Source organism: Pelecanus crispus, chromosome 7 (genome assembly GCF_030463565.1).
Source record: "Pelecanus crispus isolate bPelCri1 chromosome 7, bPelCri1.pri, whole genome shotgun sequence".
Taxonomy (NCBI): domain Eukaryota; kingdom Metazoa; phylum Chordata; class Aves; order Pelecaniformes; family Pelecanidae; genus Pelecanus; species Pelecanus crispus.
In genome coordinates, this window is record NC_134649.1 from 17469746 (window position 1) to 17496574 (window position 26829).

At 38.2% G+C, this 26829-nt stretch overlaps 1 protein-coding gene across 1 annotated transcript in view; it reads right to left on the reverse strand.

Annotated features, from left to right (window-relative positions):
- THSD4 (thrombospondin type 1 domain containing 4) overlaps nt 1-26829 on the reverse strand; it is a 323270-nt gene that overhangs the window by 123129 nt on the left and 173312 nt on the right. The window lies entirely within an intron of this gene.

The following is a 26829-nucleotide window of genomic DNA, read 5'->3' on the forward strand; positions in this document are numbered from 1 at the left end:
CTGTTCTTATCTCAGCCCAGGAGTGTTTCTCACTCTTACTCCTCCAATTCTCTCCCCCATCCCATCGGGGTAGGGGGAGTGAGCGAGCGGCTGCGTGGTGCTTAGTTGCTGGCTGGGGCTAAACCACGACAGAAAGCCTGCCAGTGGAAGACTCTGCCCTCTGGCAAAAGCAGGAGGGCAACGTGGCAACAGCAGGTCACATTTACCATTGCTTTTCCTGTTGGTGCAACAGGAAGATAGACTGTTGCCATGAAGTTACCTCTAACATGAAAAAATGGAACATGTGCAGCAACCCTGCTTTGAATTTCTGGAGTGAGCTTCTGAGTCAAAAAGTCACTCCTAAATAGCTATTAGATTAGAAAAGATCTGTCAAAATCCTAAGTCTTCCTCATCAAGCAACAGACCAGGAGACAGAGTGAGGACTGGACAGCCAGCATTCCTTGCCTTCCACGTTGCACAGAAGTGATCCCAGCCAAACCAATTTGACAGATAGGTCTTGGTGTTTCAGAGTATACACGGGTATGTGAGTGTGAGTGGTAAAATCAACTTGCCTCAAGATTTTACCATAAAAAACCTCTTCCTCCTTCCATAAGATACTGTATAGAGTTTTATCACCTTAATTTCCTACATCTGTACAAACTAAGTACAGTTCCACTGTCCATTTCCTGACATGAACACAGTTGGTTTTATTTATGCTAGTTGAGCCCTTTTCTTGAACTACATTTCATCTGTTGATTTAAATTACTTTTAAAAGACTAGTAAAATGCAGTATTAGGGTAAATTATGAAATACCATCATAGCTCTATGTACTCTTTCTGACTTTAATGAGGACACATTCAAAATTCTAGCTAAAAAGAATCTACTTCATGAAGGCAGATGCATACCATTCTTCACTGCTTCAGTATTTCTTTGTCAAATGTTTTTGCTAGTATAGAAGTATTTCTTTTCAGGATACAATGAAGACATCACTTACTACAAGAGCAGATAAAAACAACACAAACATTAATGCTTCTAATGGAAGATGGTAGTTTTCAACAAGAACACTGCTGTCATTTTAGCAAATCTTACAGAACAGTAATAAGAAAGAAAAAGGAAATCACACGCTTCTCAAAAGCAACCTGGTAGAGAGAAAACTGCAAAATCTTTACTATCACTGCCTCTTTAACCTTGAACCACTTGTTAACTCACACCCACATCCTCTTTCAGTATATTCTTTTGAGGAGTGAATGCAGACTAGAATAATCCATCACTGATTCTTGTAGGTAAGAGATAATTCTTGGAACACCCAGATGGGAGGCAAACTCAGCCAAATTACCAATATCGTTACTGTAGTTGTGATGATTCTCTTTCCAAATCTACAGTTTTTGGCAGGATTAAGCAAGAAATGCAAGAACTGACAAACAAATGAACAAAAATTACAGTAAACTTCTCACAGTTCTGCTTAGTTAATTTTTGCAGTTGTATTGCATTTGCATGGCAAGGTTTTGGTAGCAGGGGGGCTACAGGGGTGGCCTCTGTGAGAAGCTGCCAGAAGCTTCCCCTATGACCAAAAGAGCCAATGCCAGCCAGATCCAAGATGGACTTGCTGCTGCCCAAGGCCGAGCCCATCAGCGATGGTAGGAGCGCCTCTGCGATAACATATTTAAGAAGGAGGGAAAAAGTTGCTGTGCAATAGCAATTGCAGCTGGAGAGAGAGGAGTAAGAATATGTGAGAGAAACAACTCTGCAGACACCAAGGTCAGTGAGGAAGGAGGGGGAGGAGGTGCTCCAGGCACCGGAGCAGAGATTCCCCTGCAGCCCCTGGTGAAGACCATGGTGAGGCAGCTGTGCCCCTGCAGCCCATGGAGGTCCACGGGGGAGCAGATATCCACCTGCAGCCCATGGAGGACCCCACGCCGGAGCAGGTGGATGTGCCTGAAGGAGGCTGCGACCCCATGGGAAGCCCGTGCTGGAGCAGGCTCCTGGCAGGATCTGTGGACCCATGGAGAGAGAGGAGCCCACGCTGGAGCAGGTTTGCTGGCAGGACTTGTGACCCCATGGGGGAACCCATGCTGGAGCAGACTGCTCCTGAAGGACTGTACCCCGTGGAAGGGACCCATGCTGGAGCAGTTTGTGAAGAACTGTAGCCCCTGGGAAGGACCCATATTGGAGAAGTTTGTGGAAGACTGCCTCCTGTGGGAGGGACCCCACACTGGAGCAGGGGAAGAGTGTGAGGGGTGTTCCCCTTGAGGAGGAAGGAGCAGCAGAGACAACGTGTGACAAACTGACTGCAACCCCCATTCCCCGTCCCCCTGCGCCACTGGCAGGGAGGAGGTAGAGAAATTGGGAGTGAACTGAGCCCAGGAAGAAGGGAGGGGTGGGGGGAAGGAGTTTTAAGATTTATTTTTTATTTCTCGTTATCCTACTCAGTTTTGACTGGCAATAAATTAAACTAATTTCCCCAAGTTGAGTCTGTGTTGCCCTTGACGGTAATTGCTGAGTGGTCTCTCCCTGTCCTCATCTTGACCCGCAAGCCTTTTCATTATACATTCTCTCCCCTGTCCAGCTGAGGAAAGGAGTGATAGGGAGGCTTTGGTGGGCACCTGGCATCCAGCCAAGGTCAACCTACCACAGCAGTGTATGTTAGTGGAACTGGCATACCACGCTGTCCTGGTTTTGGCTGGGATAGAGTTAATTTTCTTCCTAGTAGCAGGCACAGTGCTGTGTTTTGGATTTAGGATGAGAAGAATGCTGATAACACACTGATGGTTTAGTTGTTGCTAAGTACTGCTTATGCCAGTCAAGGACTTTTCAGCTTCCCATGCTCTGCCAGGTGCACAAGAAACTGGGAGGGGGCACAGCCAGAATAGTTGATCCAAACTGACCAAAGGGCTATTCCATACCATATGACATCATGCTCAGTATAGAAACTGGGGGGGGTTGGCTGGGGAGCAGCGATCGCTGCTCGGGAACTGTCTGGGTATCGGTCGGTGGGTGGTGAGCAATTGCATTGTGCATCACTTGCTTCGTATATCATTATTATTATTATCATTATTATACTGTCACTATTAGCATTACTATTTTACTTTATTTCAATTATTAAACTGTTCTTATCTCAACGCAGGAGTGTTTCTCACTCTTACTCCTCCGATTCTCTCCCCCATCCCATCGGGGTAGGGGGAGTGAGTGAGCGGCTGCGTGGTGCTGAGTTGCTGGCTGGGGCTAAACCACGACACACGCATAACCAACCTACCTTCTGATCATGCTTAAGAAGCAGATGACCAACTATTCCTGAATAAAAAAACCCTTCAACATACTTAAACTTGTACTATCTGCTGAATCCTTAGTAAAACAAAGATATAATACTTGACACATTCATGGCAATTTTGCTTACCTCTTACTACCACGCAGGTTCATAATGCCTAAGAATCCAGCCACCTATTCTAGTTTTCTAGAATGCGTATCTCAAAGCTGTTGCAGTTTCCAAAAAATGCAGTACAACTTAACAATTCTCTTTTATGCTATATACTATTTCTTGTCAAGTAAAAATTGAAGTCTGCTCTAACATAAAAGTTGTTGGGATTGGCTACAAGAGAACAGTTAAAAAGAACTTAATGGGACCATCTACAATTTCCAGCATCTCTAACAACTAAATGGATGATACTGGCTTAACATTTGGTTAAATCTGGTCTGGTTAAATCCTTTACAGCAATTGAAGTACTTGACCTACAAATTTGAGTTCCCTTTTCTGTGACTGCACGCTTAATATCTCCTGAAACTTTAAAGATAAAGGAAATGAAGCAAGTGGTTTCCATGGCTTAAGCCTGACTAAAGGAGGTATCGGTATTGGTGTTCAAGAGTTCACTGAAGAAATTGCCTTTGTTATCTGTAACCCCTTCAATCTCAGCCTCAGTGAAAGAAAGTAATGAAAACTAAAAACAGGCCAAATAGTTCACATGCAGGACACCCTTCATCAAGTATGCATGAGGCAGCATGGAAGGATCTTCCAGCCTCTATGAAATTTTACACTGGTTGCCATAGGTTGTTGCATTTGTAAAGCATTTAACACTTGACTTCTGAAAAACAGCAGATAGGAACTCAACTCCAGAGGAGAGTGAATGATTCCAGAAACCCAACATTTATACACTGCACATCTGTTTGAACTTTAAACTGAAGAAAGCGAGGATAAATATCCTAATGAAGACTCACCATCCTTTACCACCACAGTGCCACTTGACAACAAATGAGTCACACTGAAAAATGTTTATGTAAAAGTTATAATAAGGAATCATTTACAGCACTTACTGTTTCACAAAAAGCTGCTGACAATTTTCAGTAAGCCCTAAGATCTCTTCTTAAGATTTGCAGGGTGAGCTCCATAGCAAGCCATTGTTAATTTCACCCCTAAAAAAACTCCAATCTGTTAGATAAAATTTGGAATACGTCTTTCTAGAATTCTAAAACTTTTCCTTAACTCCAATGAAGTTGAAAATCCATTATTATCAAGCTAGCCATCAGTTCTAAAACAAACCATTTACAGGAAACAGTTTCCCTGGCACTGTTGAAAGACATTAATGGTTTAAAACTGTTAAGAGGAGAGAGACTATATTACTATAAAGCCAACTACAAGTGTAATTTTAATCTTTAGAGAAAAATCACTAAATACGTGGAACGGTAGACACACAGCAACTTTAAGTAAAGGCTATTTCTTAATGCCAGGGTGGTTCTCCCACCACCATCCTTTTCTCAATCAGTAAGTATAAGCAAGTGCAAGTAATTGAACCATCTGACCACCAGGACTTATATTAATTAAAATTTAAAAGAATGAAATTAAAAGTATGCTTCAGCAGTTAAGAATTAGAATGCATTTATATCCTCAAGTAAATTATCATTCTGACATTAAATCAATCTCTACTTCAGTCTTGCCAAAGTATCAGAATACAAAGCATGTCACCTACTCTCATTCTACTTACTGCTCAATTCAAAATTTGTTATCTCACATTTCTAAATTCAGTCAGGACTATGTAAGAGTCCTAATTTCAAGGCTGTGGATTAACAGATAGTTTTCCAAAAACTGTCCTCTCAGTTTGGAGAATGCCTTCAAGTCTCATTTATTTTGCTTGGTTCACCAAGCATCACCAAGTATTAATCTTTGCTTCCCAAACAGTTAACGCCCATTGCCAAATATCACAATTTTTGTCAAAAAGCAGAAATGATGGACTTTCTACTGATTGACTGATGTGCTTGGCCTGATATTCTCATTCTTTATGGATATATAATTAGGCATTTAAGCTAGATTTTACTGTTTTGCAATCCAGGTTTTAATCGCGTAAGTTATAAATAACTGGTGTGTTATATATAAATGACAAGAAGATAAAGTAATCACTACTAGTAGGGGTAATTACATGAAACTCTTTCAAAATTTCTTCAAATTTTCTTGTTATTTCACACTGACAAAGCACAGCAGTGCTTGTAGTAATGACAGTTACAATGTGAGGTACTTCTCCTTCATTGGAAAATTCTGCCTGACAGTCCTAAAACTCCCAGACCTTTGCAGGATCGGTCCAGGTGAGTTTTTGCCAACGTCCCTCCTGCTCAAGAAGTGAGGGTGAGCTATGTGGTAGTGGGGACCATTGTACCTGTCAGACTACAAAGACAGCATTCTAGAAAAGAGTATTCCATATTCCAATATCAATGCTGAATAAACCACCTGAAGTGCAAACTAACATGAAGCAGAGCCAGAATTTTCCACTCCACTCTGTGCTCTGTACATGCAGCAGAGCCAAGAGTTTCCACCACTTTGTGCTCTGTAGCATAACACTAAATAGATATTCAAGCACACAGTTAACAGGACAGGAGGAAAAGTAATTCTCTGTTCCACCACTACACTGAGCAGGATCAATGACCAGGAAATTCAAGGAGTTTATGCAAGGAGCACAGACTTGCAAAGTAGGATCAGGAAGCTTTATAAAGACCACAGAATTTGGCCTATTATGTACTTGCCATATTACTTAGAAAATATTTTCTTTCTGAAGAATTTATCCCAGATTGCAATGCCCATTTCATACAAAGCTGTAAAAAAATCACTACATGATATTTCCTAGTATCCATCTATTAAAAATCTCTATGCACAGATCAGAATGCAAAGAAATCAGGACGTAAGTCTGTTTGCCCATATGTGAAGATTAGTTTCGAAAAGAACGATTTTCTGTTATTCTGGATACAATGCATACAGTCTCAATATAAAGAAAAGTCATATCGTACAGAGTTTTAGAAACCTGATGCTAGAATTAAGAAAGAGCCTAAATATTCTACTCTCTACCCTAGAGCAAAATTAGCAGCACTTTGAAGTTCTGACACAAAAACTTCAAAGTCTGCCTAACATTAACAAAGAGTTTGGGCTGATGTACACTGTTTAAAAGGGACTATGAAATCTGTAGGCCTAAATAAACTATCATGGTTTAGGATCCCGCCCTTCCATCCCCTCCCTATAGTCCTGTGTGGCTCCAGACCTCCCTGCCAGACTTCCCTTCCTCCTCCTAGCTTTGGCCACAGGATACACTGCAGGATTTATATCCAGAGGCAGGGTTTCAGGATGCCAGGGTTCAGCATGAGGTCTCATCAACGTTTCTCCATTCTGTTTCCACATTCCATTATGTTCTCCAGTGCTATGCAGAACACCACAGATTAGAGCTACTGTGGTACCTAATCTAACCACCAACAAAGAGAGCAGATAAACTGCTCCTAGAAAAGCAAACACTCCTGTGCAATTCCTATCAACCACCACCTTGGCCCACAGCAACATTTCAACAGGCCACATTTACGACATACTCTGCCTCTAAGAGCATGAAAGCACAAAAACTAATTTCACATGAAAAATTCCAGGCCTCGCATCCTGTTCCGTATTGAACTCATCAATTCTATTGTACAAATAGCTAGGAAGATGCTACTGCTACATTTTTGCTATGTAAGTACTCCAGGCTTGCTTCTCCAATATCTTGCATTTGGCTTGGACACAGGTACAAGGGAAAAGTGGGTGTAAAACACTAACATTCTGATTTGGTAATATTTAAAACTTATTTTGCACTGCTGTGTGAAAACTGTATGCTTATCTCGGTACCTGGGCAGTAAACACTGTGATGAGGAAAAGTGTTCTAAGTAGATTTTACTGGATAACATTTTAAAACAAGTTGTAAGCAGTAAATAATTGTAAGATGGGCTTTTTGTATATTTACTGTATTGGGTAAATAAATAAAAGTTTCCTGGACTTGGTTCAAGGGTTTTATATTTGTTGGATATTTGGCAGTCTTTATTTTAAACTTAAAGCAAGAGAAAGCAAGTACACTGCTGTATTTCACAGAACATCTATTCTGTTACCACATGACAAAAACACTGACCATACTAATACTTACGCTAATTCATTGAAGAGTATCTCCTGAAACCTGGCAGTAATGTACAAAGAATTCCAAATGTAATTCTTAACGTCCCCAGCCCCAGACACTGGCAGAGTTTAGAAGCCAGGCTTTCTCAAAAGGAATGCTTTTAACTTCAGCACTAACAGGGCTGAAATTATTGTAGAAAAAAGTGTATTTCCTTTTTCCTTCAAACACCGTCTTCTGTGCAATTCAGCCCAAGCTTATAGAAAACTCTATGTTCTAAGTTTGGTGATCCAAATCCTTCAGTCTTTACTTAGGCAAAACTCCCACTGAAGTCAGTGAAATCAGTGGGAGTTTTGCCTGGGTAAGAACTGCTGGGTTTGGCTCAGAGCATACACGGCTCTGTAAGCTAAGGAGAATGTGAGGAGAATGTGAGTGAAAGTCATTGCTGCATGTAAGCAGCTGATGTTTCCAGCCACAAAAATAATAAATTACTTTACAATATACAAACGAGCATCTTAATAATTTCATATTACTTACATTATGTTGTAGAAAGCATATGACAAAAGGAATATAGAAAGGCTTGTATGACTATTGATAGAGGTAAGTGACCACAGTGACACTAATTCTGTTTGCAGTTACAGCTTTTCAGTACAACTTCTTATTTAGCAATCATGAAAAAAAAATCTGGGCCCTAAAATAAAAGCTCCTCTAAATAAGGCAGGCAATGATTACTTGACCATGTGGCTCTGCTTAGAGCTGTGTATCTCATGAGTGGGAAGCTCTGCTTAAAGCTGTGTACCTCACCTTATCTATGTCCTATTGTAACCCATGGGATACTCTTCTTCAGTATGTCTCATAGCCCCACTAGAAAACTGTGGAGAATATTCAGACACAGAAAGATTTAGGTTCAGAGAAGTGTGTCATAGAAAACAAAACACTCTTGTTGCTTAACAGGTAGAATACCATTGCTGTGACATGTCCGTTCTGGGTGTTCAAGGCATCTTAGCGTGCTTGCACTTGCCTGCGTAAGTATATTCTCTCTCACACATATGTATGTGCTCTCTGTATGAAATCAGTTTATGTTCTCAGATTTGGACAGCCCTGAACACCATCAGTATTGTGAGAAAACAGATATGGGGACTTTAATAATGGTTTAAGAGCAAAAACTGGTTCAAACTGAAGTGAAACAATTAAAAACTTTACCATGAAGCATAAATTTGATTAAACCAATTTTAGCCAACCTTCGATATTCCACAGAACTACATCTTAAGTATCATGCTTCATTTTTAATTTGCTTCTGCATGTTTCCCTTCTCTCCCCTTTTTAGCTTCTTTTAAGTTTAGATTCAAATTCATAAATAGGTTTCCATAAAACTCATAAAACTCAACTTTCGGTACATTAAATAACTGAACTTTTTTGCTCACTTCAACCATGAGACCTTGATAAGACCACATGACATACCACTGTCAAAAAATCTAGTACCTTAAGTTCTGCCTTTTGATATTTTTTAAGTCCCACTCTTCTGCTCTGCCAGTATGCACATAAACCAATTGGACCTGCTACCTGAAATTAACTATCACAGACATTTAGACCTCTCCCTCACTCCTTGAATGGATATTTAAGGATTCAGGCTCCACCCAGGCAGCAGAATTTAAAAGTAACAGGAAACAGATACGAATCTCTTGCACACTAATTTTCCACCTCTCCTCAGTATTCTCTGTTCTACACCTGTAAGAAACGAAGACAAAGCATTCTCACCTGTGTATCAACCACACACAGTATTCTTCAAAAGATTTATGTAAGCTGCAATACTCTCTACACAAGATCTTCAGAGAAATTAACTGGCTTGCTAACTGGTGGAAAGTCCTCAATTCAAACTCAAATCTGAGGAAGTTATACGTAAAGAACTCTGAAAGTTTTAAAAACAACTTTTCCCATTTTCAGTACATTTCAAAAGGAAGTTTAAACCTTTCTAATGAACTGATGGAACTGGATGAACTACACAAATATTTCAATCATCCCATCATTCTCACAGAACCGCATGCAGTCTTACTCCACTAGATAAAGAAATAAGATTACTTCTTTAAAAATCTCTCTGTAATGTTTAAGGCCTAAAAATTAAATTGTTTGTTTGTTCCTCCCCAGCAGGCCTCTTTTCACCTGGGTTCATAAGAGCACTTTGGGAGACAATCACACAGGACAAAAGTTGTTGCTGGACTTCAGCAAGAGAAGCCTGCGGAAGACAAAAAGGATTTGCTGCAGGGGAGGGGCTACACAAACCTGCATTCCAAATATCAAAAAGTTACATTAATGGAAGACTTGCCTGCACCGAAATCCCATGTCTCATGATCACTCAGCAAGTGCCCTCCAAAACCGAGGGGCACAGGGCTACCACCCAATTGCCTTCACTTCCCACGCTATTCCTACTGTGAGTCCTTCATGACTTGCAAGAAGCGAAAAACTCCAGCTTTCCCATCCAAATCAAATTCTTGTATCAAAATCTAGACTAATGATACATAAGCGGGGGAAAAATAGATGCAACAGGATGCAAAACAGTATTTCCAGAAAAGTTCAGATCTGTAATACAGGCATAGATTCTCATCTTGCTCACACAAAGAGTTGTTTTTAGTAAAAAGAAATCTGTCTTCTTTGTATCCTTCTATTTTCAAGTAACAGGAACAGAAGGGATTCTCTCCCTCAGGTTTATCTGAAAGAAGCTAACAAACACATCCACGTTCCATTTGGGAAGGAAGCCACGTGTGGTAATCTGTTATGATGCCACTGCTGTACTTGCCTAAAAAATTCCGGGTGAAGGCGGCCAAAACTAGGGACTTTGTAAAGTCAGATGGTCCTGCAAATGGATTAGCAAGCATGGTCACCATACATAAAAGCAGTGAGGATGGATTTTATCTGGGAGATTAAGATGGGAAAAAGGTATCAACTTGTGCCACTTTACACAGAGAGTGGGTTTAAACCTCTGTGGCACTTCCTTTCTTTTCAGCAAGAATGCTGAACTATGCTTCAGCAGATATTCCCATCAGTTATGTCTCCACCTGTTTTAAAACCAGTAGAGGAACTGAACTCTCCATATTATTGATGCAGACCAGTGTATTTCAGAAGGGACAAAACTTACAGCAACAGGAAACAAGTCAGAGGACAAATAAATATTACTACTTTAGCTTTCTACGTAACTGGAAACCACTAACTCTTCAGATGAAAAATAGATGCTGTTCTACCAGGTTGCCATGATAGATCTTAGAAGGACACAGACAGTTTTATGGTCTTATAAGTGTTCTTCACTGAAAGGGAAACTTGGAAGTAGTAAAGCATTTTCTTACAACTGAAGCCTGACCGCAACTGCTGCCAATTCAACAGTAAACTGGCTTCAAGTATGTGGAGTCAGATGGTTTCAGCTTCACCACTACAGGGAAACCAACTCTGTAGCCTGGCACAACCACTACCTGGAAATCTGCCACAATTGTTCATTGAGTTAAGCTCCAGACAGACTGTAAGGGCTGAACTTTAAACCATTTGTATTTTTAATGTACACAAATAAATTTATAGCTGCATAAAAAAAATGTCATGCTTCAGGGATTAACCTCTAATAACCTCTCTTGCTATGTTAACAAAGACATTTAAAATCTGCCTCTCCAAGTTACACAGGACTCAGGTTAATGAAGGCAATTCAAAAAGAAATTTTAGGGCCTCATTATATCTAATAAGGGATTAGTGACACCAGCAATTTTTAAGACCATTTCTGGACACTTTGATGCTGCCCTGTGGCTTGGGACTCCCTCATTTTACCTCAGGATTCGCAGAAGAAGGTAAGTTTGGCAAGGTGAATAGAACGTTACAGAAGAGAGTGGCATGTAGGACTTGAAAATGGAAATAATTTTCAGAATGTCATGACATACAGCTTTCATTGTAGGCATTCTACCACCTAACAATTTAGTATTATCCCTGTTTAACAGATCATAAAAGTAAGGTCAACCAGGTAAAGCAATCTGCCTTAAGATTGTAGTTATTCTCATGAAACAGTTTACCAAGGAAAAATACCTATGGCTGAGCAGTGCTTATGCGACGCTAATGCAGCTACAGACACTACCAGAAGTTTCCTACCTCTTAAGTCAAGCAAAGGCAAGACAAGAAATATATGGCAGAACAGGGACTAGCCAATGGGAAGGTTTGATATCTGACCAGTTTTAAACACACTGAAAACTTTAATGGCTTGCCTATACATTTTAGACAGGCAACACAGTTTTTGATAACAGGAGATTATGTAGAAGAAAGTAATCATAGTGGCATTCCCAGTGAGAAAAAGTTGACAGTATAAGCCCATCTTACCTCTGTCAGAGAATCCATACAGAAATTATCTGTTCTGAAAGTCACAACTTCAGAAAAGCTTTATTTGAAATATCTGACCAACTAGACAATAGAGGATCAATATGGGAAAGACCCCTTAAATCAGCATCAGCCTGTACCATTAAACCTGAAGCAGCTACAGAAATTCATGCATTGATAGGAAGAAACTAAAACTGGCAAAACAATTCTGATAACATTCCAGATCAGAAAAAAAAAATCCAAAAGCTTGCTTTTTTTCTTAGTTGCTATTGTAGAACTGTTTCCAAAATTACTCCAACTTTTAAACAGAAAATGCAAAAGGCTTCACAGAGATGTTCATGACCTTACATATTTTCTGGGAAATTGTCGAATATTCAGACTATCCAAGTTTTGTAGGTTTATTTCCAAACAAAAGGCATATTCCTAAATTTAACTACTTATCTCAGAACCTTCAGGGACAGAAGGTGAAAAAAAAGGAACAAGATGAAAATTGTCAGGTTTAGAAGAAAAATCATAACATAAAGTGACCTGCAACAGAAAGTTGGACATGCTTACCCACAAGGACAATTCTAATCCTATATTCCAGTATGACTATTAATGCTTCTGTTTTTTGTCTAGACAAAACAGTAAAAATACTTAAAAGTGAAAAAGACCAGGGAGAAAATTTAGCTACATTTTTAGAGCTTCAAGGACATGAAGTTTAGTTTAACTTCTGACCACAAACTGTAAGGTTTCCACAGTTTGTATTTTATCTGAAGAAGTTCAACAAATCCCTAGTAGAAACCATTCCACAGGATAGATGTAAAAAAGAAAAATAAAACCAAAAAACCAAGAAAAACCCATACACCAAACTGCTAAAGCAATCCGTTCATGCATCTGATACTATTCTACAACTGTTGATGTGACTTCACAAACTGTGGTCTGTAGTTTGGGCTTTATGGAGCCTACACATACTCAAATACACATTAAGGTTGCAATCCATTAAAAACTGTGTATACTTAATTGAGAAGCAACATTACATTACATTTTGTATCCAGAACATGCTATAAAAAACAATTAAAATGAGTAGTTCATGTTCACTGGTATCAGGGACACAATAAATACCAACAGCACATCAAGGACACTTTTTCAATAACAACTCACAGAAAAATGAGTGAAAAAACAGCTTTTTTGTCTGATTCAGGAATTATATGTATGTTCTGATGAAATGCAAAGAGACCATGAAGAGACTAAATGCTTGCATTTATATGTACATCTAAATACACTGGTAAGCACGTGGATAGTTTTTTAACAGAAAAACAGCTGTTACTCATTTTCTAGAATGACTGTGTACGACAATTACAGTTATATTAATTCTTCGTGGTTTAAACAGCTTCAAACTCCTAAGTCCATAATTTATACGCAAAGTTAGAAGCAGACAAAAGGGAGAGATACACAACGGAAGTGTACCTCTATGTAAACATCCCCATAGGCAACCAAACAGACAAACTCCAGCAAAATGATCAGTTTGGAACAAATAAATACGAAATTTCTCACATAAATTAGCTGAGAAAATTTTTGTAGGCCTACCTAAATGTCATTGCAGTAATCTACACTTTCAGGGCTTAACTGCTTGTGTATGCTCCAAATATCTTAAGATAAAAGTAGAATGTGATCAATAATTCAAATTAAAACATGACAAGACTTACCAAATGTCACAAATGTAACGGCTATTATCAGTATTCCACTTTCATTAGACTTTTATTTACATCTGAATCTTACAAAAGTGCTGCTTCTTAACCAGAACACATGCACGAAAAGTTGTTACATTTAATCCTCTCCATACTACCTTAGCTTTAACAAACAGTCACAGAGCCTTCATTTGATTGATACTACTAGGACCAACAAATTATTTTTATGTTTATTTGAAGACTCTGTTTTGAAATAAATGTTAAGGTATGATACCTTATCAAAACAACCATATATAAACAACATCTAAACAAATAGAAGAAGGTAGTACGTATTGTGGGTCCTGTTACTTTACAGACTACAGTGCCTCCTGAGAAGAGGAATCTCTCACGGTTTAGCATTGTAATAATGCATCTGCATGACAAAAAAATTAGGAAAAAAGGTACCTTTTCAAGTATAAAAAATATGAAGACTTCACGTAATTTTTTGTTTACATATCTCTGGATTTCTAAATAGAAGTATGCTATTAGTAAACTAAAATGCAAAATTTTGACTCAAGTTTCAAGCAAACTTTATAGGAGGAAAAAAACCCCACAGGTGCTTATTGCATTGAAAAAAAAGTCTGCTGTCAGCCTGCTTGCCTATAAAACCATTAACAATAGAAAACTGAAACCAAAATCTGTAGGGAGGCAAACTGTACCAAAAAAAAAATTTCATTAGCTGGATAGCTCTCTGAATTTTTACACTTGTCCTCCAGAAGCTCTGAATCTTAAAAGAAACAAACCCACAACTCAAACAAATAAACAACAAAAACAAAACCCCAAACCCCCTCCTTCTCCCTCCCCCCCAAAAAAACGTTATGGAAGACTTTTTAATCCTCCTGCCATCATCACTGTAACCCTCTGAAGCATCCAAGCAATGATGTCTCAGAGGTCTGTAGTTATCAGGCAATTATCATACAATGATTTCAGATCAGATAAAAAATTATCTACCTCTTCATATCTGTAAGTTTGACAATTGAGTGAATAATGTATTAACTGTGCTAATTAGACATCACCTGATTTCTGAGACAAAGGCTTAATATTCTCATAGACCTAAACCAAATCACGGCAAACGTCTCTCTCTCTTTTTTTTTTTTTTTTCCCCCCTGGGGGTGGGGGGTGTGGAATGGGGGGCCCCAAGGGATAGAAGTATAAAAGAAGTCATTTCTTGAAGGCAATACTTCATAATACTAAGATAATGACACAGAGGAAACTATTGGACAAATTTACGAAAAAGATGCATCTTGTTTATTTCCTTTTTTGGGTTAGGCTTTAATTAATTCTGATGTATCAGCAATCAACAGTGAATGAGGATCAGTTAACCAAAGAACCCTGATTCTTGAATGGACAAGCAGAGTTGCTTCTACCACGGACTCAGTCAATGAATAAACAACTAGCAAAGCAATAAAACTCATTAACAACTTCTTCAGTTGTAACTTGGTTAGCTTCTGATATTTTTCATACTGAACTACTGAATTCTGATTAAATAGTTTTTCTCCCAAGCATAAAATTATGAGTTGCTTTGAGACTTTTTTTTTCCCTTTGAGGAAGAAAGAATTTTTTTAAACAGGAAGAACAGATGCGATGACTTCATTTTTAGACATCACTACAAAGTCCCGCTTAACAATGTCTTCATTATTAATCTCAGCACTACTAGTTGATTGCAAAAAATGTTACTTCCTGATATCTGTACCAGCAGGAACTCTTGACATAATTCATTTTTCATAAACCTCACATGCCTGAAGATGTCATTTACCACAACATCCGGGTCTCAGGACACTGCATAAGAAACACACACTTAGAAAGAATCCTTTACAATTATGCTTGCAAGTCCCACACAATTAATTTTATTCCTAACTTCTCCTTAGCTGCTCGTAACACTGTGGCCTTAACGCTGCTGGAAACATGGTTCCATTGCTTTGTGTAGAAATTCCTGTCATCTTTAAAAAATAATGCTCACTATGGTCTTATCTGAGCAAAAACTCAGGCACACTATTTCAAGGAAACTTCTCACATGCTTGAAGCTGTGAACATGTTCAAGTACTTTGCTGAAAGGGGCGTGTCTCTGATAAAGGGGCACCAAACTTGAAGTGGTATGTGGTTTCATTTTTAATCACAGCAGATGTTGAAAAGTTAGAAATTATAATCTTCACTAGTTACTGTAACTGTTGTGATTACCAAACAGGACTACCACCAGAAAAATTATCACAACACTGACACAATCTTTTCCCTTAAACATAAACATCCTTTGTACTTAAGACAGATAAAAAAAAAATTAAAAAGGTTAAAAAAAATTTCAAAAAAAGAAGACTGGGATACTCCTGTAATAATTGCTGTAATACCACAAAGTGCTAGGATGTAATCACGTATTTTCATTTTTCTTGAACACACAACTGGAAAATATTGCTTTTGGTCTTTGACTTGGCCTGAGAACTCATTTATTACAAGCCCTTTGAAGCCATATACAAATACTTCATCACATACAGTATGGACGTAAGACCACAGAAAAACTTGCACTAACCACCAATGATGGCACACACAGCAGTTCTATCATATAAGAACATTTACCATCCGGAAAAAAGAGGAACAATAAGGCTGAAGTAACACTTCCCCCCGCCCATGCAGCATTACTAATTAAATATTCATCCAGCTTACAAGCTAACTCTCCGTGAGACTGGTTTCATTAAATGTCCAGACTGAAACAGAGTTTGATTCTTCCACCCACTAGCAGAAGGTTGTTATCCAGGCAGAGCTGTATGTCATTAACTGGTACAAGGCACATGCCTGGATGCTCCCTGAATTACACACAGATCAGTCTCCACCTTTCAACAATGTTTTAAGATTAGATTTAAAAAAAAAAAAATTACAAAAAAAAAAAAAAAAATTACCCCCCCCCCCCCAAACTTGTTATGTCACAACACCTTCATGAATGAAAAAGGGACAGCATTTCTCCTGAAGTTTTAGCACTGCCATTCTCAAATTTAAAATGGTTTGCACAGAGTTTAGTCAGCTCTTACTATTTTTAGATATGCCCCACACCAGATGTTTTTTTCCTTCTTTATGTTGCAGGATACCACATTTATTTCCAGATCCTCCCAACCAATGCTTTTACAACTCGGCCATTGTACATATATTTGTACAAGGCATACAGGAAAACTTGCATCTAATCAAAGCAGCAGGATTTAGCTAATGACATCTCTTTCCTAAATCCCAAGTTGCGTAGGATGAAACACCATTTATGACAGTTTTAAATCACTGACAATTTGGCTTTCATCATCTTCATCCGAGCCAAGACTTCACCTTGACATTCCCAATGCTGATCCTCCACTTTTGCTTCCCTGCAATGTCTCCCTAATGAAGTCTCCAATAGTTTCCACAACACTGACTGTTTTTCAGATCATTTCCTTACTTTCCTACAGATCCATGGTCAAATCCTCTAAAAGCAAACAGTGTTTTAAGCAACAGCGTTCACTTCTTTCTGAAATTTTGTCAAACTGTTTATGATAAAGTAGAAATTTCCTTCTGACTTGAAGCAGTAGTATTAGCATTTTCTAGCAACATCAGTTTGTTCTCCAGGAACTAACTTCTTATCCTTTATAGGGAGATGCAAAAGTTCTACAAATTTTAACTTGCTTCCTAGGTATTCCCAGCTTTCTCTTCAACAGAGAAAAGAACACAGTCCTGAAACTTGAGCGAGAACAGTACTATTGTGCAATAAGCATTGAAATTTGTTCTTGCAAGTTCTGAAGTATTTCTCCTTCACTAAAATACAGCTTCACCAGCTCTTTAATGCTTATTTAGCAGCTGGAAACAGCTGCAGATGTTAACTTTTGATCTCATCTGCTCTCAATCAATTCTTAAAATGAACGGTTACACATACAGCTGGAGCTACACCAACTGCCATTCTTTCCAAGGACTAATGGACTTCTGTGCATCACAATACTGACTTCTGACAACATGGAAAAATGTATTAGATTTCTCCAAGCAACTGCTACTTTTTCAGTACACTGTATCTTGTCTCATAAACAGGTATTTACTGATTCTTCTTTCCTAAAATTGCCTTTGGGAAAATCATAAAAGAATTATGACAGTTTTTTCATAAGCAGAATTACTGCAGTGAGAATGACAAAAGTAAAATTAACCTAATTACTCAATGTATCCACTACTAAAGTGAAAATGATGGACAGAAAGAAACCGCACTTAAGAAAGAACATTTATTATCAACCTTAAAGTAGTGTGATATTTAGGTAGTTTGTTAGGAGTGAGAACAAAGAAGAAACTACAATTGTACTTGATAGATTCCTGGCCTGATTCTCACTGAGACTGATGTTCCTTTAAAGCCCCTTGGTACCGACACAGCTACGAAGAGAAGTTAGTACACCTAAAAATAAGACTACTAATCTTTCTAATTTCTTCTGAATAAGTTATTACAATTGTTTACCTTTATTTGAACCCTAAGCATGGTATTACTTAGTTATTAACTATTTTTATGTGGTTAGAAACTGATTTCTACCATTACATATAAAGCATTATGATATTAGTTGTCACTCTCATCTGACAATTAGAAGTGGTGGTCGTTCAGAAAGAAAAGGCAGGACACAACCCAGTCTCTGCTGACTTGGTCTTACCAGAGGTAATCCCCAACAGCCACACCATGAGAGCTGGATGCATTAGGTATTTTCTTACTTCCACTATCAGAATGGTCTGATAGTGGAGTTGCTTATCATTTTGCCTTGCTTTAGCTTTGTTAATTTCCTGGACCATAATAAAACAGCTGAAGAATTATCTCTGCTTCTTATGTTGGTCATTCTTAATTACTGGTTCTTTGGTAATGCATTCTTCTTCCAAGTGCCATCATATCACCAATAACCGAGCACCTCAATGAGCGTAACACATTACAAGTGTTTGGTGTATGCTCTATCAGGCAACCTGAGGATAACATTGTATAGTTAACCTTGAAATATTAGACAACCACCTGAGTACCTGAAAATTTCAACAGGATGAGATGCAGCCACAGACCAAATGATGTTGTAATTACCCCATGTCACGAGCAGGGTGGTGTGGGGCTACAATGCCCCTATCACTTACCCTCTTCCAGTTCCTCCACAGTACCAGGAAAATCCTGCTTGATATATACGCAAATACTTAACAAAATTGTCTTTAGTGCAACAGATTGGCTCAAAGAACATAATTCTACCATTTCAGCAAAGAATTTTCCATTTAATGAGGAAATAAGAAAAGTCATTTATATAGTTATTCTGTGTCCTTGTGCTTTTCTAGAGGATATTGGCTCATAGCTAACATCAAAACAGTTGGTGCCCCTGGCTAGAATACTTCTCTATCACCTGCTCATTCAAGCACTAAATAAATCTCAGTTTTCAAGTACTTACAAGCAAGAGTCCAGCACGTGTTTCAAATGCTCTATTCATGTACAGATGTTAATATACCCTCCATACACTGAATGTTATCAAATGTGTTTTTGTTGTCTCTGCAGCAGCTACTTAAAACTCATTTCAAAAGCATACTGAAATTATTACATTAAGAGAAAGAAGAGATCTTTCCTTAGAGGGGGAAATTTCTTATGGTAAATCTATTAACTGTTTGGGATTAAAATGCAGCATTTCCACATGTTTTTACCATTGCTTCTATAATTTCAACTTCCAAGGAGCAAGGAGGCAATCTCACATTAAAATACCAAGCTTTCTACTGCTGTGTTATCCTTTACCTGTGATGACTTACATATTAGTCTGTATCTTTTCAAAAAACAGCTCTAAAAAAACTTTCAAATTTTTGATGAAAGAAACGGTTTCTAACCAACGTATTTTAACGACAAAAGGATTTTTCTTTTAAGTAAAAAATGTTACAGGATTTAGTTCCCACCCCCATAACATTTTGGGAAGAAATCTCATGAAAAATAGAAGCAAACAGTATGCTGCAGTCGAACAGCAGTTATGGTTGGAAGGATTAATTTATTGACTCCTAATTCACCTCGCTCTCCTGCGTCTGCCAAATAGGCAGGAGTGGAAATTTGTCAAAAACTTCTGTCTCTTGATAAAACCTTCCTCACAACCCACACGCTGGGAAAATAATACCTGTAACCCATGAAGAAACAGATCGACAGCTTCAGGCAATCACATACACAGGCAAACCTTTAATTTAATACTCTCTCATGCTCCACTTTCATGTGTCTCATTTAGAAGGGGTCTTTAAAGAGAAGCAATGTAGCTGCCGTCAGTGATGTAATTGCTGTGTGGGTGCCTTTGGGTCCTTAAACACACTAGCGGATGATGTTTGATCCCTGCTGCTGTCCTTTTGGCAGCGATGCATAGTAAGCGATATGGAAGGAACAATCAAGAAAGCTACAGATCAAGTAAGGATAGGGATATGTGTCACACATCCCAGCCCCCTTCTATCGACCGTCTTTCAACCATGCGGTGAAAATTTGCTTTACGTTCCTGATCACTGCGTAATTCCCTCCAACTCTTGACTCGCAGGCCCAGAGCCACAGCTCAGTGAGCACCGCTAGTAATCCATCTATAGCAGGAAAGCTTGTAGCAAAATTACAGTCTTGACTTTAACAGCAGGGCATTTGTTTAGTTAGTTAGCACAGCCTCTTCTGTGTGCCAGGCCTTGTTTCCAGAATGGCCCTGGTGGCAAGAGGTTGGGTAATTCTATTAATCAACTAGTTTCCTTAAAATGCGTACATCATCCACATGCATAACAGTGCTGTACACAAAAGGAAAGATAATCTCAGACGCGGGGGAGGGGGGGGGAAGTGTTTTAAGAAGTGATATTACTTTAAGGCAACCACCAGGAGTTTACAAGAACTTCCATTCTTTTAATTAAACATTTTATGAGTCTTGGAACACCTTCCTGTGCCCTATTATACATCAGAGCACTTAAAACAAAATTCAGAGCCTTATAACATTACCATAAAGAGATAGGAAAACCAAAGAAGTCTTCTTTAGAAGGAATACTAACTTATACAATGACTATTATGATTTAAAAACGATTACAGAGACTTATTTTACTTACTAGATTTTATCCCCCCTTTTCTGTTGTTTGTGAATATCTTTCAATACCTCCTAATACAAACTATCCACCTCCTAAATTCATCGGTCCATTTATACACTCACCATGTTTGGAACAAATAGTAAAATTCTAAGAAATTCAGGATAAACTCCTTCTGCCAGAAGAAGCAGCATCCACATTGCAGTGATAAAAATACATTCATTAGCATTCAATTTTAAGTGAATTATTACTTCAAAAAGCAAAGATGGGAAAAAAAAGGCAAGTAAATCAAGAGAACTGATACTGATAATAAAATACAATAAAGAAAGTATTTTGTGAACTGCTAGTTTCTAGATAAAATAGTATTTCCAGGTGTAAAATTCATGGTGAATTCTTTAAAACATATGTCTATCTAATAAGTAATCCAACAAGTTTCTAGGACAGCTTTCCAGAAAACAGTCTATGAACCACGTCTAAGAAACAAATTAACTCATCCATCACACATAACCATTTATTTGGTAACGACTTAATGAATTTAGCTTAACTATGGTAGGACTGAGCATGATGCTGTAATTACTGTGGGAATTACCATAGCCCTCAATCTGTCTTTTAGATGTTCATAGCATGGAACAAGAAGCTCAGCATAGCCTGAACCGAAGCCCAAAGCCAAAAGGCTTGGATCTAGGCCTATGATTTGAGAGCTATTAAGGAGGTATCGTTACAGACTTCTGCCAGTACACACAGCTCTGCTAATATTGCAGTCCTGTCTTTCCCACAAGAATAGGCCAGGATAATGCAGTATAGGAAGAACTAAAAGCCCTACCTCCAGAAATCTTGAGAAGAAAATTGGAAGAGCATTTATTCTGCCTAATCACAAAGGGTCAGAGAATACCTTTTGAGTCATTTTGCTAGAACGTAATTATCTTTAAACTGAACAGCCTACCACACTAAGTTTCCATCAAAGTTTTTAAAGCAAAATAGGGTTGTGTTACTAATACTGCAGTTAACACAGACACTAAAGCTAGGAAGAGCGAGGCAAGAATGCCAGAGGTCAAATAAACCTGTTCTGTAGTACTTAGAGCAACAGCAATACAGAGCACATTCTTATAATTTGGCCACGTCTGTGGATATTTACTTGACAGGATTATTTTTCAGCTATGGTATGTCTCACTTTCAGATGTTCTACTGGTGATGTCAGCAATTACTGCCATATGTAAATTACCATCTGTTTTTTCTAACTCAGAATAGGGTAATTTTAAAGTAAATCCAAATAACTTTCTTTTATGTATGCTAAATAAATAAATGCTTCAATCCCTCCTTAGTTACCAGTCCACAAAGGCTCTCAAACATTCTCATGCTTCATAAACAGAAGGGTTAAGGGTGATGTTTTATGGGAAAATACAGTCAAGGTGACATATCAATTTCTCAGGAGAATCAATGGAAGCCCTATTAACCTTGCCTTGCAGATGGGAATACTCAGGTACAGAGATGAGAAATTATTTTTGTCAGTATGTCAGTGGGAGAAATTATGTTTTCTTATATGCTGGCCCCAGGAAAGTCAGCGATGGAAATACTTGTTTTATTGGGTCATATCATGTGCTCCCTGCCTATAATTGAAGAAGTAACAGTGACTGTAGCCTGGTGACTGAGCAGGCATAGGTTAACTAGTTCAGTTCCTGGCCATACAGAGTTTCTTTGAGACAGTGCTAGGATACAAAACCACTAAGGTTGCTGGAAAGGCTGATTTGCCAAGCATATCTAAAAGTTGATCTTATTGACAACTGTTTTGAGCTTCTGAATGGTATTTTACCTCTGTGGCCCAGGAATTTGCAAGTAATAGCTGTGTAACAGCACTCCCTACCTCACAGGGCTATCATAAGGATAAGAAAATTGAAGACAACAAAATCCACAGATCCAACAGTAATTAAGGCCATGCCAATATGCCCAGTAACACAAAGCTGAATGCAGTAAATGAGGATCATTAACAGTCATGTAGTGCAAGCATTGCCATGTTCATTCTCCACACTGTCCTTCCACAGAAATGTACTGAAATTTCATTAGCCTGCTCTTGCGTGACCTGCTGATCAGCTGTCTCCCCATGCCTCTTCACAAGCACACACCGTTTGCCACACATGCATCAGGTTTGACCATGTAACACCGGAAGATTCCACTGAGTACAGTCAGAAATTGTACTCCAACAAGTCAGAAGAAAGAGAGTTCTTCCTTGACAAGAAAAAAGTCAGTCAAGAAATAGTGTCAAAAGGGCCATGACCTCAAGTTGTAGGGTTTTTTTCCTCTTGCTTAAGCAGTCTATTTCTGAAATCAGCAAGGGAAAGCTCCATTCATCTTGTAACACACGGAAGTAAGTCACAATGCTGGGATGAGCTGTACTCCCCAGCTAACCTCAGAAACCAACTGGGCAGGCAGGAAAAAATTCTACACAGGGCTACACATACCCCAAAGACATTTTTTAAAATGCTTTATTAAGGTTTTTCTTCCACAGCCCAGTAGAGCACAGAAATAATTCTATACATATATATGCATGTGTATATGCACACATGCAAAGTTTTAGAAGCAAAATCACAACTTCAAGCTTACAATAAGAATCACGTGTCTTTAACAAGGTAGGAAAGACAATAATTAGGAATGGGAGAAATGGTTCAGATCTAATAGAAACTCTCTTTAGTCTCTTCTGAAACCAAAACAATGCATCTATCTATTTTTAGGCATGAATGAAATCAGTTTACCTACAAAGACAGTGTTAAAAGTATTCATTTTCATGTAACTTATTAGTATATTTTCTTCTGGCCAGAAAGAGAACCTTGTCTCTGAGTGCAAAGCATGTATAGTTTAGATCAATGTCTGAACCAAATCTTCTAAAGTTTGTCAGCAGTTCCTTTGCCAGTTTTTCAGTTAAATATTTTACTTTCATTGTAAATAATCCAGCCACCAAGCCAGGAAACATGAAATTGCTACTCTACCCTTAATTGGTTTAGTGATGGACTTGGTAATGTTAGGTTAATGGTTGGACTGGATGATCTTAAAAGTCTTTTCCAACCTAAACGATTCTATGATTCTATGAAATATGCTTTGAACCTCTAAGTGTTCTTAAGTTTCTTGCAATGGGTTGCATTTGTGTAGTGGGGATTGTGACACCTGAACTTGTTCAGAACTGAATGATCTTTTAAAATGCTGACAAGTTCATTTTGCTTCTCTGGCTCCTGTGGACAAGCTACATACTGCAGAGAGGACAGCCACTGCGAAAGTAGAAATGAAAGGGAGCTCATGACAATCGGGTCATCTTCATTTCTGTGTGTTGATTCCTGGTCTTGCAACTTGGGACGCTGTGTAAAACAACTGTTCCAAGTATCAACCCATAAGCTACTAATCAGAACCAGCAGATTCTCTAGCATACAAGGATTCGGACTCCCTTACACATTTTAGCAGGTAGAACATGATGTTTTCACGCTCTTTATGCCCAAATGCCGAAGGGAAGCATTTCACATCTGTGATTAAATAAACACAGCATTTATAATAAAAATATGTATTAAAACAACCTTTGAGGACATTGTTTAGTATATCTTCAATGCTTCATTTTAACTGCTTTATGAAGAAAGCTAAACAGTATCTAGTATCCAGATATTCTTAAAGCTAAATAGTATCCACATATTTAAATAAAAATTTTGCTTCTATAAACAATTTTATTTATTCTATTAACTGTAGCAAAACATCCTGTTACCTGAACAAGTACCATTCAAGAACTTATAATAATTAGGTTGAAATCTTACAAACCAGTTCCTATTTACTTAAACCTGTTGAAAGTTCTATATTGTCATATATCATATATCTTTACGATTAGTCAGATTATGATTACTTGCCACGTTAAAATACAGATCAAATCAACATTTAAGTTGCATGTGACGCTTAGTTCCCTTTGCCCAGACACTTTGTCAGCTAGACTGAATTTTTTTAATGCTAATAGGAAACAATACAAATAAAACTCAAAATTGTACAATTTGATTTTGCTTTTTTGCTGAGGAGGCCAGGCTGGTGACTTCCGTACATCTGCATAGCTTCACTGACGCCTGTACTAATTCAAGCAGTACTGATAGTACTGACTGATACCCAACGTGTACAAGATTAAAGAAGCTACTACAATGGGAGGATAATTCAGCTGAAACACCTAACATCTCAGGGAAGGTGAAATTCTCTTCTTAAAACACAAATATCTATCAAGCATACTGAGAAAACAGTATTTAAAAGGCTACCTGCCTGACAATGAGTGAAGAATAATGGTATGATTAGGACGACTCGAAAATACAGGGAGATAGGAAGACTCTCTAGTTGCTCAAGCCCAATGTACCTAGTCAAACTATTTTCATGCTAGAGATGTTTCCAAACCACCAGATTAGAAGAAGTGGGAAGGAGGAAACTTTCATTAAGTATTGTTTCGAAATTAGGAGTTCAGGCCTCATGCATTCTGCGTAGTATCACATATGTTTAACCTACTTCATATTTACTTTCTAATTCCTCATCACACAGGCTTCTCATCTGATGCCAACTTAGCCTTAGCTCTTTCTCAGTCACAGAAGATAGCAGTACAGTCTGCTGATGAGGACAACTGCTCCTGGACACCCCGGAGAGAAGAAAGCTGCACTCTGACCCTCTAGCAAGGCTGATCCTGGAAGGAGATACCAGCTAGAGCTTCCAGCTATGGATGAAGAGAGTCATGCTCATTCCCTAAGAAGCACACACAAAAAATTTTGGTCTTGGCCACTACAAATGTGGTGTAGGTTACAAAGCTATACAAACTTATTTCCCTCCTGAATGGAAAAGTGATGCAATGCAGTTTCACTGACTGCATGCCAAGTCATTCCTTAACATCAAATGAAAAGGAGAACATAATTATACACACGTTAGAACAAGTGTTAGGTGTTCCTTAAGAATTATAAGGATAAAAATGTAACAGTTGGATATTTGTAATTTTCTATTTCTTGAATGGTCAAAAATCTGCAGCATTAAAATACAGAGATAGAGAGCTGGCAAGAAAAGCAACTTCCCATTGACTTTCTAATCTATCACAAACTGACACTTTTATGAGCAAACCCTTTAAAAATACATACCTATAAATCAATTAAAATCTTCTGAGAAGTAAACAGAACATTTCAAAGGAGCACAAAACTACAACATAGGTTCCTTTTAAAAATGGCTTCTCGCTTATTTTCCCTGTCTTCAATCCACTGCCTGTCCACCATGGGAAGAATCTTAACTGAGTAATTTCCTAGAGAAATAATATTTATGTAGTCAAGGTTCTGCAGCTGGAGCAGGGAAATACACAAGATTATCGGGTGGTCTCTTACAATACAGGACAAAGAATTATTATATTAATAATAGTAGACACAGTATATTTTTTATTATATAATTTTCAAAACTAGCTATATGAACATAATAAAGGAGAAAACTTCTCACTACCTACTAAAACCTACAACCTAAGATTCATTGATAAAGTAACCAGCCGTTTTTCATATTCTGTCTGATGTATTAGCTGAAAAACTGAGAAGAACAGTATAGTTTAAAGTACTTGGCATAGGGATCACAGTGCTAAAACATTCCACATTGCGCTTTTACTGCAGAAATTCATTTCCAGGTAAGAACACAGCATTGCTTTTATTCTACTTGCTAACGAGGATAATTGGCAGGCAACACTGCTGCTGCTCTAGATTTGTTCTTTATATGGATCTCTGAAGACCACGTGTGCATGCAGTGGTGACAGAAATATTTTCCATCTGAGCCACCACACATTTTAAGGTCCCTCAGTCTGGACAAGGTGAGTCCATCTATCATTCTCTGTGCTCAGTAACAATCAACCAGGAAGTTAAAAACTTCAGTGACAACTAGAGGGCAATGATCAGCTCCCAGTTGCTCTGATCATCAATCCATTTAAATTCCCGGAGCCTCTGCTGAACTTTTCCCTGCTTTAATTACATCAAAGGCAGCACAAGATTTCATTAAAAGACATTTTCTTGAATCAAAACCTTTACAACTTCTCTTTTTAAAACACCCTGAAAGCAAAATACAGTTTATGTCTAGATATACAAGCTACAGAGAGCGTCAACCACACACACTGTTGGACTAGGTGTTTTTTCCAGCTCACTTCCACTTTCTTTTACCAGGGAAAGTAATTGCTCTGGACTTTATTAGGCTACTATAAACTTATGACAGCGTTAACAAAAGACAAAGCTCTAAAGCAGAATCACTGTTTTAAGAAGATTTACTTAAGGAAGGCACATTATGGAACAAAACTATCCAATGCTCCGTCTAAAATGCATAACTATACATCACATTTCAGTTAGAGCGAGGGAGAATGAGTATTAAATGTGTTTTCTGCTAGTAACTTCATTAGATGGAAT